The sequence below is a fragment of the Centroberyx affinis genome, unplaced genomic scaffold (genome assembly GCF_046629955.1).
Source record: "Centroberyx affinis isolate AG114_WGS23_722 - 3 ecotype Tasmania unplaced genomic scaffold, CSIRO-AGI_Caff_v1 ptg000123l_1, whole genome shotgun sequence".
NCBI classification, from domain to species: Eukaryota; Metazoa; Chordata; class Actinopteri; order Beryciformes; family Berycidae; genus Centroberyx; species Centroberyx affinis.
The window spans coordinates 555,863-562,152 of NW_027278824.1; positions in this window are offsets into that span (position 1 = coordinate 555,863).

The window sequence follows — 6,290 nt, forward strand, 5'->3', positions numbered from 1 at the left end:
ACATCCTAGGAGAACGGCTATGTTTTCCTGTGAGACCCATGGAAAAAAGAAACTCCAAAAAGAACGATGAAATAATGAAATACAAACAAATAATACACACAAATAGAAGCATCTACAAGTGATAGGGCTTAAGCAATAATATTAATTTAATCAGATGGCACAAAGCATTAATATATTGAATTAGTTCAATGGCACAATATTATTTAAGATCAACAAATTTTGCCTCTTCCCATTTTAATCCCTTTTCTAATGCTGAGAAAAAAAACATAGACGTATTTGTCTAGAGATTTGACTTCTTACAGTGAGCAACTCTCAACCCTCTGGTGAGAGTTTCTAGTACAGTATGTCTGCAGTAGCAATGGGAAGACAAATCTATCTTTGGCATATTCTCTATTATGAATGAACATGAGAATGAAATGTTCCAGAAATTGACCTACCTACAGAAATATGCACATTCATCTCATTACCTGAGGGTTAGCATCTGTTAACCCATTTCCACTGGGGGCTTATTGCTCTATCATCACTAAGATTTTACTGAATCTACTGTATATTTTTATTTAGTTTAAGTTGTATACTTTCTCCAATTTCAGTTGTCAATGGTCAAGCATTCATTATCTTTTTTTTTTTTATTATTCATTTTTTGTTCCATTTGGTTTTGTTCATAAGCTGTGCTATGTCATGTATGGCCAACAGGGTGCACCACAAGTCAAGAAAAAATATCATGGCTCATTCACAGATTTTTCTCATTAGTACACCACTGCTGAAAAATAAAGCATTCTACCAACAATGCTGTTGAAATCTTGAAAAAATATTGGAATAAATCATAGGCCTGGTAGCTGAATAACCAGGAAAATAAGGTTTGTCCATCTGTTAGTGCTATTAGTGCATATATATTTTCAAATGGGGAAAAACATGCAATGGCAAAAAAATATGTTAAGCTTCTCCTGTAGACCACAACATCTGACATTTTAATGTGTATCTGCCTCACATACTGGGGATGTTGAATATGGGTTTACTGATCATAACGTTAGATCTCTATTTAAAATCTACAGGTGTATTGAGAATGTAGATGTATTTACATAATGTACACCTGCAATAAGGCCTGAATGTTTTTAAATATACTATGTATAGCATAACAACAGTGATTAATTTCATAGATGTGTAATATCTATTTATACGTCCATGCATCCATCATGTCCAAGCCAGCCATGTTTTGTCTAAGCACTCTGTGAATGTATGTGTAGTTCACTTTATTTTTTTTGACGCAATACAATTGCAATACATTGCGACTACAACACAGCACAACACAATATCATAAAACACACAATCACTTCTCATACTAGGCCTAAACATCCATCAGTCCATCAGGTAATATTTATCCAAATTAGGAATCAAGTTCAAAATCAAGTAGGCTACATGGTCTTATAAGAAAACATAAATAAATAAATAAATAAATAAATAATGGAAAAAAGCAAGATATGTAATTTACTCATGATATGATAGACAAAATGAAGCAGATGAGAGATGGAGAGGAGGACAAAACAGTTAATAGAAGAAAAAAAAACCTTCAAAGGGGATCACCTCATTAATAATCTCTCAAAAGCCCCCCATGTATTTTCATAATGTTGCCTACCACTTGAGATGGCAATCAGTTTTTGGAATCGTTCTGTATTCAGAACTAATTGTAGCCACTCATTCATCTGGGGAGGGCTCTCATCTTTCCAAGAATGACCAATGAATGAAAAATATGCATAAAATGAACATTATTAATCTGAAGGCAAGTCACACCCCAATATGTAATTCCAAAAAGATTCGAGCTTTGGACATCTGAAAATCATCTGCACTAAGCCTGTATTCTGAATTCCTCTGACTTCCCAGAGAACAGCACAGACATGATACACTGATCCCACCATCCAAACCCAGAGAGAGAGAAAGAGTATCAGTGACCACAAACTTGAATTTGAAACAGGTTACTATTTAAAATCGTGAAGCCGCTGCCACCTGGACATTTAGAGAGAGATACATTTCCTCTGTCTCATGTCTTCATGTCTCAATTACAAGGACATAATAATGAAATATTTTTATATTTTTCAAAGATATTTCTGTCTTTCATGCCTTTGTCATATAATGACAAGATTCCATTGTTGTTGAGGGACGATAAAAGCACTGCATAGCTAGCAGTTAAGTTTGTCTTCTGCTGCCACAATGCAATGCAAAATAAGTCATTTTTTACAAGTTTTATTACAAGTATTTTCCACATTTAACTACTTTAATGTTATATACAGTATGTGCACTGTATAAATGTACAAAGTGCAACATGCACGTTCCTCACATGAATGTATTTATTCAAACATGCTACATGTACATAAACATAGTTTACAAATTGAAACAAATTGAATTTGTGAGGGAGAGAGAGAGAGAGAGAGAGAGAGAGAGACTTTGACTTGATTTCAGGTCCTGTGCTTGAATTGCCACAGGGTGTGTCACAGTGGCTTATTTCATTTATTTCATTTCCCCCAGTGAAAGCCATTAGCTAAACTGTAAAGACCGTTATTTCTTAGTGTGGGGACACTGGCTATCAATACAGTATTTAATAATGGAAAAAATACAATTAATACCAATTGGTTGATGATACAATTTCTCATTATTTGGCCAAATTGTTAGAAGATACGTGTAATATGAGAGAGGTGTTGCATGCCTACAGTATGTGTACTGTGGACTGTGGACTGTGAGGCCCTGACCTTCTTCTCAACACTATGTTCAGCCTAATGTAGTTTTTCCACAGAGTAAAAAAATCGATCGTCTTGGAGATGAGCTACCAAGCCATGGTCAGTTTGCGGGTTGCGCTGAGCAGAGCCTGTCCCTGCTGATGGAAGCCATTATTGGACCAAGAGTGGGGGGAAAATATATAAGGGGCTACACTGGAGCCTGGTTTATCTCGCCCTTATATCCCTCACACACACACTACCAAATTCACAGACACTGAAAAATGGAAAAGGAAAAATGGACAGCTCTTCCAGGGGATAAGATCAACCCATTCTCTCTCAGACTGTCCTCATCTCTCTTTTCTAGTTTTTTGTTCTCTCTCTTCTTTTTGTTTTCTCTTTTCCTGTCTGTCTCTCTAAGTTAATTACTTAGCAGCAAGACAACAGGCGTGATTACCAGGTGAAAAGGATTAGAGTTAGAAAAGGTGATAATAGATATTGTTCTCATTTTAGTTTCCAGGCGCTGACAACCTGGATAAGGAGTAAATAAATGAGAAATATACTGGATGTTAGCAGGGGGAAAACATGGTATGTACTCACATGTCAGTTAATGATAGCTCACATTGTCTCTTGTTGCTCAGGGGATGTTCATATATCACTGTCTCGTTGCTCTCCCTTCCCAGCAAGTCACTGATGAGAAATAAACGTCACAGTCAATCACAATGCTCTGTCTGTCTGTATGCTCTAAACATCACACACGCAAACTCTAGCCATCAAAGACCTTGCTGTCATTGTAAATAAGTCATCCTTAGGACCCATCGTTTCCTATCATTCAGTAAAACAGTACTGTGCGGTTGACAGATTATAGTAGATTATATGTGGAGATGAATGATTCAAAATTGTATGCTTGCTTGTGTGTGTGTGTGTGTGTGTGTGTGTGTGCATGCTTATGCACATGGGCATAGGTGTTTGTATCATGTTTTCATGGCTGTTATGCATGAGTGCACCACAGTCCCGGCCACAGCAGGTTCAATGTTATTTTTTTTCCTCTCTACTCCTCTCCAATCATTCATCTTCTTTTGCTCACTTATTTTTCTCTATCTCACATATTTTCCTCAATCTAACACTCTGATGACTTCTGACATAGGCACTGGCTTACTGGGGTGTATGGTGGTGTATGGTGTATTACCTGGTCCACACTGGCATGTCAGATTCTTGCACATTTTAGACTGACCCAGAAATGGATAACTGTAACCAGGGTGACTTTATTTTGGAGCAACTGGTATGACAAGGAGTTTTTAATATGTCCATGAAAGAGAAATACAAAAATGAGGATGCAAACTAGGGGAATGTAGAGTAGGTACACTATTTGTGATTCAGAGATGGTTATGCTGATAAAAGGCTACATGTGTAAGTGAATTCACTTTAGCAGAACATTTACAGTTTGTTACATGCATAATTTGATATTAGGAACAATCAACCAGAACAATCAACCAGAAATATTATCTTCCACGGAAAACAAAAAAACGGCCATGTTTTTCATACAGGTTTGAGTTTTGCTCATTGAAATATCTGCTCAGGGCAGAAACTGTTATGATTGGAACTTAGCAAACTTACCTCTGTCTTTGACAATGCCAGCTCGGCCCGTCACGGTCCCGCTTGACGTTACAAATTGGCCTCTTCCTCTCTTTTTTGATTGGTTGCCTGATTGAACCAATCATAACAGTTTCTGCCCCAAGAACATGTTTCAATAAGCAAAACTCTTATCTTCTGTTTTCATAGTATGTATATGTGACTTATGGATTTGTGCTACATACAGAGAGAACAGTTCACATACAGTACACCACCACAGATACCCATACACAACAACAATTCTACAGATAAAGACAATAATGATGGTTGAGTACTCATGATGTCATATTGGGTAATGGATGCTAAAGTAAAAAAAAATTAATTGAAGTAAATACTACTTTAAGAAAATGTTATAAGTGAAAAAGCTTTGAAGAAGCCTAAGATGATACGCTGCTTCAGTTTATTACACATGCATATAGGGCAGTGGAATAGGCCCCGGGGAGGCCGCACATCTGGAGACTGCAGGCATGACAGAAGAGATAAAACACTAATGCAAAAATTCCACATGCAAAAGAAGATACATTCCTATATTTTGCATTTTATTACATGGTTGTTATATTGCTGTCTAAGTTGTATCTCAGTGCTTGCAAAGAGATGCATTGCTGCTGAAGGTGACACCGTTATCAAGCATATTAGCAGACACTGTCATTTTGAGCAACTTAGTCTTAAAGTAGCTGCATAGAAAGACATTATGGTGCAATATGAGGCTCCTGTTAAGGCTCCTGGTAAGAGATATAGTATGTATTCTAATAGTGTTCTTCTAATGTATGCTAAATCAGCCAGTAAGAGGTCACCTCTGTGTAAATGAAATACTGTATGTGTCGACAGCTTCCGTTCCACGCGAGAACCGATAGAATTAGACCTGCATAGAAGAAAGCAGTGTTAAAATGCTCGACACTGTAAGGGTGGATAACAAGACAATCAAAACCTCATCAAAATGAAGGAGAAAAAATAGAAAAGGCCACCTTAGCATGCAGCTTAAACTGTGATATAGCCTCCATTACAGATGTAATTTGCACCCAAATAGCTAATCGCATCGTTGAGGAAAAAAGACCTAGTGCTACTGCTCTCCCCAATCACATAATGATTTCTCTTGCATGTGCCTCCACAGTTGAAACATTATCTTTCTTCTTGGGATTCTGCATAATTCAATCAATGGAGGCAATTAAGTTCTCAAATCTCTTTTTTTATCCTTCATAAGACGCTGTTTTATTAATATATTCTCCATATTGAACATATACTCAAGTATACTGGTGTTCATTAGTTTTGCAAATAAGAGTCCCCATGTTTGTAGACATATGGTACACAAGACTGATGGCAGCCAACCTCTTGAGCATCAGCTCAGTTTTTCATGCGTTCTCTCCCCTTTTGGATGCCTTTTTTTTCACTGTCACCATTAATGGCAGTCATCTTTTCAGTGTGGGTCCGATCTCTATGATTATGATATTTTCCTTGTCAGTATTGGTGGAAGAGAAGCAGAGGCAGTTGCACTAATGGGATATCTATTCTCTGTGCTCAGGAGGTCTTGAAAAAGTGTTGAGCAGCTCTTTCTTGGCCTCTGTCTCTTTTTTATGCTAGTATTATCTTGACATATACACATATAAAAGATACAGTATATATTTGAAGGTTTATTTGCAATTCTATTAAAGGATATTGCTTTTTCTGAACTCGATGCAGCATACAACAAATTTATCAATTTTGTCAGTTCATGTACATTAACTGAAGAATGTTTGCAACAGCTAACATGTTACCATCCCAAGTCAAAGAGAGTAAAAGCTAGGTTTTTATTGAGAGCAACATATCACAATAATGTCATGCTTCCACTGAATCTGGGTATGTTCATTTGTGGCATACACACTTCACCAAAGCTGTTTTGTGTGGATCAATTGGTCCTGGAATCAGCCAGGTAAAACCAATGGTTATACAACATTTGACAAAAGGAATACCAAGAAC